The sequence below is a fragment of the Pleurodeles waltl genome, chromosome 3_1 (genome assembly GCF_031143425.1).
Source record: "Pleurodeles waltl isolate 20211129_DDA chromosome 3_1, aPleWal1.hap1.20221129, whole genome shotgun sequence".
In the NCBI taxonomy this organism is placed as follows: Eukaryota; Metazoa; Chordata; class Amphibia; order Caudata; family Salamandridae; genus Pleurodeles; species Pleurodeles waltl.
In genome coordinates, this window is record NC_090440.1 from 994,660,988 (window position 1) to 994,673,756 (window position 12,769).

Genomic DNA, 12,769 nt, shown 5'->3' on the forward strand with positions numbered 1-12,769 from the left:
GTCTCCTCCTTCTCTTAGCTGCTCCAGTTCACAGTTCAGGGGTCAGGTGTGGCTCGGGGGGTCACAAGGCCACTTCTGTACATATTTAAAGAGTTCCTCGCTCCTCCAGTGCCAAGGCCCAGGGCCCGGGGGCTCCGGCCTCCAGCGCGGCCTTCGCGGCTGAAGCGCCGATTCACCTCTGCAGAGCGCCGAGGGTCCGTTCACTGCGCATTCAGTTCATCGAGCCTCACCTGTTCCATTTCGAGCCTCGGGGGAGTGGGATGCCCCCCTGCCCACCTTGATTTGAGTCGGATTATCCAGATGCGGTGCAGAGCTCTAAAAGCTCACGTCTGCCATGTTTGGCAGCTTGGCCACGCCCATAGCTTTGTCCTCTCTCTTTGTTACTCTCTTCCTTTCATTCTCTCTTTTGTTATAAATTTGGATCACATATTATATATGATAAGAGCAGCGAAAGATGCTCGAATGTATGTGATGCTGTGTTCTCCACATTAATAAAGAGATTAAAAAAAAAAAGAAGACCTTTGTCTGAAACCGTGAATGAAGTGTGATGGGCTCACCATAAGGCACCGTGTTCAGTAACTTTGAAGTCAGCTTTTTTTTTGGATGAGGGCCAGCGTTAGCAATACAAGGTCAAACCTGGTGTGGTTGTGTGGAAAGGGGTGTGGATTAGAGCAAGGGCAAGCAGAAGGGAAGCATGAGCTCAAAAGAGAAGTTAGATGGCTAAGAAGAAAGTATCAAGAAAATTACAAGCATCTATATGATCAGTGGAACTGCACCAAGATGAAGCACCGCAGAACATTCAGAGCTGAGGTCCAGGTTAAAAAACCTGGATTTGTGAGGAAATTAGAATCAAATTACATGAGCCCCTTCCTAATTGATAAGTGTAGGAAGTTGGCTCTGTATGTGCTATTTCAAAGTAAGGAATAGCATGCACAGAGTCCAAGGGTTCCCCTTAGAGGTAAAATAGTGGTAAAAATAGATAATACTAATGCTCTATTTTGTGGTAGTGTGGTCGAGCAGTAGGCTTATCCAAGGAGTAGTGTTAAGCATTTGTTGTACATACACATAGACAATAAATGAGGTACACACACTCAGAGACAAATCCAGCCAATAGGTTTTTATATAGAAAAATATCTTTTCTTAGTTTATTTTAAGAACCACAGGTTCAAATTCTACATGTAATATCTCATTCGAAAGGTATTGCAGGTAAGTACTTTAGGAACTTCAAATCATCAAAATTGCATGTATACTTTTCAAGTTATTCACAAATAGCTGTTTTAAAAGTGGACACAGTGCAATTTTCACAGTTCCTAGGGGAGGTAAGTATTGGTTAGGTTAACCAGGTAAGTAAGACACTTACAGGGCTTAGTTCTTGGTCCAAGGTAGCCCACCGTTGGGGGTTCAGAGCAACCCCAAAGTCACCACACCAGCAGCTCAGGGCCGGTCAAGTGCAGAGTTCAAAGTGGTGCCCAAAACACATAGGCTAGAATGGAGAGAAGGGGGTGCCCCGGTTCCGGTCTGCTTGCAGGTAAGTACCCGCGTCTTCGGAGGGCAGACCAGAGGGGTTTTGTAGGGCACCGGGGGGGACACAAGCCCACACAGAAATTTCACCCTCAGCAGCGCGGGGGCGGCCGGGTGCAGTGTAGAAACAGGCGTCGGGTTCGCAATGTTAGTCTATGAGAGATCTCGGGATCTCTTCAGCGCTGCAGGCAGGCAAGGGGGGGATTCCTCGGGGAAACCTCCACTTGGGCAAGGGAGAGGGACTCCTGGGGGTCACTCCTCCAGTGGAAGTCCGGTCCTTCAGGTCCTGGGGGCTGCGGGTGCAGGGTCTCTCCCAGGTGTCGGGACTTGGGATTCAAAGAGTCGCGGTCAGGGGAAGCCTCGGGATTCCCTCTGCAGGCGGCGCTGTGGGGGCTCAGGGGGGACAGGTTTTGGTACTCACAGTATCAGAGTAGTCCTGGGGTCCCTCCTGAGGTGTCGGATCTCCACCAGCCGAGTCGGGGTCGCCGGGTGCAGTGTTGCAAGTCTCACGCTTCTTGCCGGGAGCTTGCAGGGTTCTTTCAAAGCTGCTGGAAACAAAGTTGCAGCTTTCCTTGGAGCAGGTCCGCTGTCCTCGGGAGTTTCTTGTCTTTTCGAAGCAGGGGCAGTCCTCAGAGGATGTCGAGGTCGCTGGTCCCTTTGGAAGGCGTCGCTGGAGCAGGATCTTTGGAAGGCAGGAGACAGGCCGGTGAGTTTCTGGAGCCAAGGCAGTTGTCGTCTTCTGGTCTTCCGCTGCAGGGGTTTTCAGCTAGGCAGTCCTTCTTCTTGTAGTTGCAGGAATCTAATTTTCTAGGGTTCAGGGTAGCCCTTAAATACTAAATTTAAGGGCGTGTTTAGGTCTGGGGGGTTAGTAGCCAATGGCTACTAGCCCTGAGGGTGGGTACACCCTCTTTGTGCCTCCTCCCAAGGGGAGGGTGTCACAATCCTAATCCTATTGGGGGAATCCTCCATCTGCAAGATGGAGGATTTCTAAAAGTTAGAGTCACTTCAGCTCAGGACACCTTAGGGGCTGTCCTGACTGGCCAGTGACTCCTCCTTGTTTTTCTCATTATTTTCTCCGGCCTTGCTGCCAAAAGTGGGGCCTGGCCGGAGGGGGCGGGCAACTCCACTAGCTGGAGTGTCCTGCTGGGTTGGCACAAAGGAGGTGAGCCTTTGAGGCTCACCGCCAGGTGTGACAATTCCTGCCTGGGGGAGGTGTTAGCATCTCCACCCAGTGCAGGCTTTGTTACTGGCCTCAGAGTGACAAAGGCACTCTCCCCATGGGGCCAGCAACATGTCTCGGTTTGTGGCAGGCTGCTAAAACTAGTCAGCCTACACAGATAGTCGGTTAAGTTTCAGGGGGCACCTCTAAGGTGCCCTCTGGGGTGCATTTTATAATAAAATGTACACTGGCATCAGTGTGCATTTATTGTGCTGAGAAGTTTGATACCAAACTTGCCAGTTTTCAGTGTAGCCATCATGGTGCTGTGGAGTTCGTGTTTGACAGGCTCCCAGACCATATACTCTTATGGCTACCCTGCACTTACAATGTCTACGGTTTTGTTTAGACACTGTAGGGGTACCATGCTCATGCACTGGTACCCTCACCTATGGTATAGTGCACCCTGCCTTAGGGCTGTAAGGCCTGCTAGAGGGGTGTCTTACCTATACTGCATAGGCAGTGAGAGGCTGGCATGGCACCCTGAGGGGAGTGCCATGTCGACTTACTCGTTTTGTCCTCACTAGCACACACAAGCTGGCAAGCAGTGTGTCTGTGCTGAGTGAGAGGTCTCTAGGGTGGCATAAGACATGCTGCAGCCCTTAGAGACCTTCCTTGGCATCAGGGCCCTTGGTACTAGAAGTACCAGTTACAAGGGACTTATCTGGATGCCAGGGTCTGCCAATTGTGGATACAAAAGTACAGGTTAGGGAAAGAACACTGGTGCTGGGGCCTGGTTAGCAGGCCTCAGCACACTTTCAATTGTAAACATAGCATCAGCAAAGGCAAAAAGTCAGGGGGCAACCATGCCAAGGAGGCATTTCCTTACACAACCCCCCCCCAAACGAAAGAGGATGAGACTAACCTTTCCCAAGAGAGTCTTCATTTTCTAAGTGGAAGAACCTGGAAAGGCCATCTGCATTGGCATGGGCAGTCCCAGGTCTGTGTTCCACTATAAAGTCCATTCCCTGTAGGGAGATGGACCACCTCAACAGTTTAGGATTTTCACCTTTCATTTGCATCAGCCATTTGAGAGGTCTGTGGTCAGTTTGAACTAGGAAGTGAGTCCCAAAGAGGTATGGTCTCAGCTTCTTCAGGGACCAAACCACAGCAAAGGCCTCCCTCTCAATGGCACTCCAACGCTGCTCCCTGGGGAGTAACCTCCTGCTAATGAAAGCAACAGGCTGGTCAAGGCCATCATCATTTGTTTGGGACAAAACTGCCCCTATCCCATGTTCAGAGGCATCAGTCTGCACAATGAACTGCTTAGAATAATCTGGAGCTTTTAGAACTGGTGCTGAGCACATTGCTTGTTTCAGGGTGTCAAAGGCCTGTTGGCATTCCACAGTCCAGTTCACTTTCTTGGGCATTTTCTTGGAGGTGAGTTCAGTGAGGGCTGTCACAATGGATCCATATCCCTTCACAAACCTCCTGTAATACCCAGTCAAGCCAAGGAATGCCCTGACTTGAGTCTGGGTTTTTGGAGCTACCCAGTCCAGAATAGTCTGGATCTTGGGTTGGAGTGGCTGAACTTGGCCTCCACCTACAAGGTGGCCCAAGTAAACCACAGTTCCCTGCCCTATCTGGCATTTGGATGCCTTGATAGAGAGGCCTGCAGATTGCAGAGCCTTCAAAACCTTCTTCAGGTGGACCAGGTGATCCTGCCAGGTGGAGCTAAAGACAGCAATATCATCAAGATAAGCTGTGCTAAAGGACTCCAAGCCAGCAAGGACTTGATTCACCAACCTTTGGAAGGTGGCAGGGGCATTCTTTAAACCAAAGGGCATAACAGTAAACTGATAATGCCCATCAGGGGTGGAGAATGCTGTTTTCTCTTTTGCTCCAGGTGCCATTTTTATTTGCCAGTACCCTGCTGTCAAGTCAAAGGTACTTAAGAATTTGGCAGCACCTAATTTATCTATGAGCTCATCAGCTCTTGGAATTGGATGAGCATCTGTCTTGGTGACAGAATTGAGCCCTCTGTAGTCCACACAAAACCTCATCTCTTTCTTTCCATCTTTGGTGTGAGGTTTGGGGACTAAGACCACTGGGCTAGCCCAGGGGCTGTCAGAGCGCTCAATGACTCCCAATTCCAGCATCTTGTGGACTTCCACCTTGATGCTTTCCTTAACATGGTCAGACTGTCTAAAGATTTTGTTTTTGACAGGCATGCTGTCTCCTGTGTCCACATCATGGGTACACAGGTGTGTCTGACCAGGGGTTAAGGAGAAGAGTTCAGGAAACTGTTGTAGGACTCTCCTACAATCAGCTTGCTGTTGGCCAGAGAGGGTGTCTGAGTAGATCACTCCATCTACTGTGCCATCTTTTGGGTCTGATGACAGAAGATCAGGGAGAGGTTCACTCTCTGCCTCCTGATCCTCATCTGTTACCATCAACAGATTTACATCAGCCCTGTCATGGAAGAGCTTAAGGCGGTTCACATGGATCACCCTCTTGGGGCTCCTGCTTGTGCCCAGGTCCACCAGGTAGGTGACCTGACTCTTCCTTTCTAGCACTGGGTAAGGGCCACTCCATTTGTCCTGGAGTGCCCTGGGAGCCACAGGCTCCAGAACCCAGACTTTCTGCCCTGGTTGGAACTCAACCAGTGCAGCCTTTTGGTCATACCAAAACTTCTGGAGCTGTTGGCTGGCCTCAAGGTTTTTGGTTGCCTTTTCCATGTACTCTGCCATTCTAGAGCGAAGGCCAAGTACATAGTCCACTATGTCCTGTTTAGGCTCATGGAGAGGTCTCTCCCAGCCTTCTTTAACAAGGGCAAGTGGTCCCCTTACAGGATGACCAAACAGAAGTTCAAAGGGTGAGAATCCTACTCCCTTCTGTGGCACCTCTCTGTAAGCGAAAAGCAGGCATGGCAAGAGGACATCCCATCTCCTTTTGAGTTTTTCTGGGAGCCCCATGATCATGCCCTTTAATGTCTTGTTGAATCTCTCAACTAAGCCATTAGTTTGTGGATGGTATGGTGTAGTGAATTTATAAGTCACCCCACACTCATTCCACATGTGCTTTAGGTATGCTGACATGAAGTTGGTACCTCTGTCAGACACCACCTCCTTAGGGAAACCCACTCTGGTAAAGATACCAATGAGGGCCTTGGCTACTGCAGGGGCAGTAGTCGACCTAAGGGGAATAGCTTCAGGGTACCTGGTAGCATGATCCACTACTACCAGGATATACATATTTCCTGAGGCGGTGGGAGGTTCTAGTGGACCAACTATGTCCACACCCACTCTTTCAAAGGGAACCCCCACCACTGGAAGTGGAATGAGGGGGGCCTTTGGATGCCCACCTGTCTTACCACTGGCTTGACAGGTGGGGCAGGAGAGGCAAAACTCCTTAACCATGTTGGACATATTGGGCCAGTAGAAGTGGTTGACTAACCTCTCCCACGTCTTGGTTTGTCCCAAATGTCCAGCAAGGGGAATGTCATGGGCTAATGTTAGGATGAACTCTCTGAACAGCTGAGGCACTACCACTCTCCTAGTGGCACCAGGTTTGGGGTCTCTGGCCTCAGTGTACAGGAGTCCATCTTCCCAATAGACCCTATGGGTTCCAGTTTTCTTGCCCTTGGACTCTTCAGCAGCTTGCTGCCTAAGGCCTTCAAGAGAGGGACAGGTTTCTTGTCCCTTACACAGCTCCTCCCTTGAGGGTCCCCCTGGGCCTAAGAGCTCAACCTGATAAGGTTCAAGCTCCAAAGGCTCAGTTCCCTCAGAGGGCAGAACTTCTTCCTGAGAAGAGAGGTTCCCTTTCTTTTGCTGTGTTGCAGTTGGTTTCCCAACTGACTTTCCTGTTCTCTTGGTAGGCTGGGCCATTTTTCCAGACTCCAGCTCTACTTTTTCACCCTGTGCCTTGCATTGTGCTCTTGTTTTCACACACACCAGTTCAGGGATACCCAGCATTGCTGCATGGGTTTTTAGTTCTACCTCAGCCCATGCTGAGGACTCCAGGTCATTTCCAAGCAGACAGTCCACTGGGATATTTGAGGAGACCACCACCTGTTTCAGGCCATTGACCCCTCCCCATTCTAAAGTAACCATTGCCATGGGATGTACTTTTCTCTGATTGTCAGCGTTGGTGACTGTGTAGGTTTTTCCAGTCAGGTATTGGCCAGGGGAAACCAGTTTCTCTGTCACCATGGTGACACTGGCACCTGTATCCCTCAGGCCCTCTATTCTAGTCCCATTAATTAAGAGTTGCTGTCTGTATTTTTGCATGTTAGGCGGCCAGACAGCTAGTGTGGCTAAATCCACCCCACCCTCAGAAACTAGAGTAGCTTCAGTGTGGACCCTGATTTGCTCTGGGCACACTGTTGATCCCACTTGGAGACTAGCCATACCAGTGTTACCTGGATGGGAGTTTGGAGTGGAACCTTTCTTGGGACAGGCCTTGTCTCCAGTTTGGTGTCCATGCTGTTTACAGCTATGACACCAGGCCTTTTTGGGATCAAAGTTTTTACCCTTGTACCCATTGTTTTGTGAAGAGGCTCTGGGCCCACCCTCCTGTGCAGGTTTTTGGGGGCCTGTAGAAGACTCTTTACTATTTTTAGTTTTGGTTGTCTCATCACCCTTCCCCTGGGGAGTCTTTGTGACCCCTTTCTTTTGGTCACCCCCTGTTGAAGTCTTGGACACCCTTGTCTTGACCCAATGGTCCGCCTTCTTTCCCAATTCTTGGGGAGAAATTGGTCCTAGGTCTACCAGATGCTGATGCAGTTTATCATTGAAACAATTACTCAATAGGTGTTCTTTCACAAATAAATTGTACAGCCCATCATAATTACTTACACCACTGCCTTGAATCCAACCATCTAGTGTTTTCACTGAGTAGTCAACAAAGTCAACCCAGGTCTGGCTCGAGGATTTTTGAGCCCCCCTGAACCTAATCCTGTACTCCTCAGTGGAGAATCCAAAGCCCTCAATCAGGGTACCCTTCATGAGGTCATAAGATTCTGCATCTTTTCCAGAGAGTGTGAGGAGTCTATCCCTACACTTTCCAGTGAACATTTCCCAAAGGAGAGCACCCCAGTGAGATCTGTTCACTTTTCTGGTTACACAAGCCCTCTCAAAAGCTGTGAACCATTTGGTGATGTCATCACCATCTTCATATTTTGTCACAATCCCTTTGGGGATTTTTAACATGTCAGGAGAATCTCTGACCCTATTTATATTGCTGCCACCATTGATGGGTCCTAGGCCCATCTCTTGTCTTTCCCTTTCTATGGCTAGGAGCTGTCTCTCTAAAGCCAATCTTTTGGCCATCCTGGCTAACAGGAGGTCATCTTCACTGAGAGCATCCTCAGTGATTTCAGAAATGTGGGACCCTCCTGTGAGGGACTCACTATTTCTGACTAACACAGTTGGAGACAGGACTTGAGGGGTCCTGTTCTCCCTATTTAGGACTGGAGGAGGGACATTGGCCTCCAAGTCACTAATTTCTTCCTCTGTGAGGTCATCATCAGAGGGGTTGGCTTTTTCAAACTCTGCCAACAGCTCCTGGAGCTGAATTTTGGTAGGTCTGGAGCCAATGGTTATTTTTTTGATATTACAGAGAGACCTTAGCTCCCTCATCTTAAGATGGAGGTAAGGGGTGGTGTCGAGTTCCACCACCTGCATCTCTGTATCAGACATTATTCTGCTAAGAGTTGGAATACTTTTTTAAGAATCTAAAACTGTTTCTAGAATCTAATTCAAACTTTTAACAAACTTTTAAACTCTAAAAAGACAATGCTAAACAGGGACTTAACACACAAGGCCCTAGCAGGACTTTTAAGAATTTAGAAAAATTTCAAATTGCAAAAATGAATTTCTAATGACAATTTTGGAATTTGTCGTGTGATCAGGTATTGGCTGAGTAGTCCAGCAAATGCAAAGTCTTGTACCCCACCGCTGATCCACCAATGTAGGAAGTTGGCTCTGTATGTGCTATTTCAAAGTAAGGAATAGCATGCACAGAGTCCAAGGGTTCCCCTTAGAGGTAAAATAGTGGTAAAAATAGATAATACTAATGCTCTATTTTGTGGTAGTGTGGTCGAGCAGTAGGCTTATCCAAGGAGTAGTGTTAAGCATTTGTTGTACATACACATAGACAATAAATGAGGTACACACACTCAGAGACAAATCCAGCCAATAGGTTTTTATATAGAAAAATATCTTTTCTTAGTTTATTTTAAGAACCACAGGTTCAAATTCTACATGTAATATCTCATTCGAAAGGTATTGCAGGTAAGTACTTTAGGAACTTCAAATCATCAAAATTGCATGTATACTTTTCAAGTTATTCACAAATAGCTGTTTTAAAAGTGGACACAGTGCAATTTTCACAGTTCCTAGGGGAGGTAAGTATTGGTTAGGTTAACCAGGTAAGTAAGACACTTACAGGGCTTAGTTCTTGGTCCAAGGTAGCCCACCGTTGGGGGTTCAGAGCAACCCCAAAGTCACCACACCAGCAGCTCAGGGCCGGTCAAGTGCAGAGTTCAAAGTGGTGCCCAAAACACATAGGCTAGAATGGAGAGAAGGGGGTGCCCCGGTTCCGGTCTGCTTGCAGGTAAGTACCCGCGTCTTCGGAGGGCAGACCAGAGGGGTTTTGTAGGGCACCGGGGGGGACACAAGCCCACACAGAAATTTCACCCTCAGCAGCGCGGGGGCGGCCGGGTGCAGTGTAGAAACAGGCGTCGGGTTCGCAATGTTAGTCTATGAGAGATCTCGGGATCTCTTCAGCGCTGCAGGCAGGCAAGGGGGGGATTCCTCGGGGAAACCTCCACTTGGGCAAGGGAGAGGGACTCCTGGGGGTCACTCCTCCAGTGGAAGTCCGGTCCTTCAGGTCCTGGGGGCTGCGGGTGCAGGGTCTCTCCCAGGTGTCGGGACTTGGGATTCAAAGAGTCGCTGTCAGGGGAAGCCTCGGGATTCCCTCTGCAGGCGGCGCTGTGGGGGCTCAGGGGGGACAGGTTTTGGTACTCACAGTATCAGAGTAGTCCTGGGGTCCCTCCTGAGGTGTCGGATCTCCACCAGCCGAGTCGGGGTCGCCGGGTGCAGTGTTGCAAGTCTCACGCTTCTTGCGGGGAGCTTGCAGGGTTCTTTCAAAGCTGCTGGAAACAAAGTTGCAGCTTTCCTTGGAGCAGGTCCGCTGTCCTCGGGAGTTTCTTGTCTTTTCGAAGCAGGGGCAGTCCTCAGAGGATGTCGAGGTCGCTGGTCCCTTTGGAAGGCGTCGCTGGAGCAGGATCTTTGGAAGGCAGGAGACAGGCCGGTGAGTTTCTGGAGCCAAGGCAGTTGTCGTCTTCTGGTCTTCCGCTGCAGGGGTTTTCAGCTAGGCAGTCCTTCTTCTTGTAGTTGCAGGAATCTAATTTTCTAGGGTTCAGGGTAGCCCTTAAATACTAAATTTAAGGGCGTGTTTAGGTCTGGGGGGGTTAGTAGCCAATGGCTACTAGCCCTGAGGGTGGGTACACCCTCTTTGTGCCTCCTCCCAAGGGGAGGGGGTCACAATCCTAACCCTATTGGGGGAATCCTCCATCTGCAAGATGGAGGATTTCTAAAAGTTAGAGTCACTTCAGCTCAGGACACCTTAGGGGCTGTCCTGACTGGCCAGTGACTCCTCCTTGTTTTTCTCATTATTTTCTCCGGCCTTGCCGCCAAAAGTGGGGCCTGGCCGGAGGGGGCGGGCAACTCCACTAGCTGGAGTGTCCTGCTGGGTTGGCACAAAGGAGGTGAGCCTTTGAGGCTCACCGCCAGGTGTGACAATTCCTGCCTGGGGGAGGTGTTAGCATCTCCACCCAGTGCAGGCTTTGTTACTGGCCTCAGAGTGACAAAGGCACTCTCCCCATGGGGCCAGCAACATGTCTCGGTTTGTGGCAGGCTGCTAAAACTAGTCAGCCTACACAGATAGTCGGTTAAGTTTCAGGGGGCACCTCTAAGGTGCCCTCTGGGGTGCATTTTATAATAAAATGTACACTGGCATCAGTGTGCATTTATTGTGCTGAGAAGTTTGATACCAAACTTGCCAGTTTTCAGTGTAGCCATCATGGTGCTGTGGAGTTCGTGTTTGACAGGCTCCCAGACCATATACTCTTATGGCTACCCTGCACTTACAATGTCTACGGTTTTGTTTAGACACTGTAGGGGTACCATGCTCATGCACTGGTACCCTCACCTATGGTATAGTGCACCCTGCCTTAGGGCTGTAAGGCCTGCTAGAGGGGTGTCTTACCTATACTGCATAGGCAGTGAGAGGCTGGCATGGCACCCTGAGGGGAGTGCCATGTCGACTTACTCGTTTTGTCCTCACTAGCACACACAAGCTGGCAAGCAGTGTGTCTGTGCTGAGTGAGAGGTCTCTAGGGTGGCATAAGACATGCTGCAGCCCTTAGAGACCTTCCTTGGCATCAGGGCCCTTGGTACTAGAAGTACCAGTTACAAGGGACTTATCTGGATGCCAGGGTCTGCCAATTGTGGATACAAAAGTACAGGTTAGGGAAAGAACACTGGTGCTGGGGCCTGGTTAGCAGGCCTCAGCACACTTTCAATTGTAAACATAGCATCAGCAAAGGCAAAAAGTCAGGGGGCAACCATGCCAAGGAGGCATTTCCTTACAATAAGGTATTGAAAAATGTTGTTAAGCTTACCAATAGAGATGTATAGAGCAATCTCGGTTGGTGAAAGCTCATGATCTAAAGTCATTGGAAGAGTCAAAAGCTAATGGGAGCATCTCTGGATGCATATTGTCACATAGTGGTCATTCTGATTATAAAGTCCAAGATCCTACACTTCAACGCACTGTGAGGTGTCATGTAAAATCTAAGTGGTGAGGTGAGTATGTGGTACCATTAGATGGCAAGGGTTAATGGGATACTACACATGCTCTGTTTTCATCTTATACTGTGTGGAAGTGTATTACAGTATTCATGTGATGATTTTTTTTACTGATCTTAGTTTTAGGAGTATCTTACTGTTGTAGTTTTGACTCTTGCTCCAGGCAAGACTGCTGGTTAAAGGATGACAGTACTTTTGTTTGTAGGCAACTATGCCTATCCTACAACAAGTCACAACTGTTGTCCCAACCTTACCGGCTCACTAGCAGCACCTCACCAGAAACACAATAGTAAAAGGTGATTTGTGGCAGCCTTTACGCATGGACTCAAGAATAAGACATCTCAGGGAGTGTCGTGGTTAAACGGAAACTACCCCTTTCTCACAGATATATCATGTCTCATACAAACACAGGTAATGACAAAGATGCAGTAAAGTTTCAATAGTTTTTATTTAACATAACTGCAATTTTCGATAAGTTGCATGGGCTGCAATGATTAGGATAATGAGTAATGCAATAAACAGAATTGTGAAGACGAAAGTCATTATTACAAAGACCCCCACCATCTTGCAATGCATATGAAAGACTTACGAGATGTAATATGCTCTAATACCCTAATGTGAGAGGCCTAACCTCCTACCTAAAGGAGAGCTGGGTTTGGTAAAACCTAATCTGCCAATCCCATGTCCATGAGAGGAGCCCCCAGCCCTCGTTTCCTTGGAATGAGGTCTCTACCTCAGACTCCGCAGGGACACAAAGACAGGGTCGACGTCAAGACGACATGCAGCATCGATATCAGCGATGGTGGTGATGCCCTCTGGTCGGAATCCCTCTGATTATCTGTCTAAAGTGCGATGTATTTATACAGATCTACAAGGACCCCTGACGTAGGTGTGTTCCCAAACAATAGATAACAGACATGCTTGGGACGGCAATTAATATAAACAATCCCTCGAAAGTATAGAGAGGGAAACTCCCTAAGTGTGAACACCTACTGTTTGTTTGTCTTTGTTGCTTGATCTTGACGCCTTAGCGCGGTGACACTTATAATGCAAAGCATAACAAGTGGCCTAACTATAAACAAGGCAGCCATCTTAGAAGAATTAAATAACTAAATGGGCCAAGACAGAGCAAGCTAAGTAGGTTAAAAGTCACTAGGTGACGGGGACACGAGTCTGCAAGCCAGAGGCTAAGCTTACTCCTGTTATCCCATTAAAACGA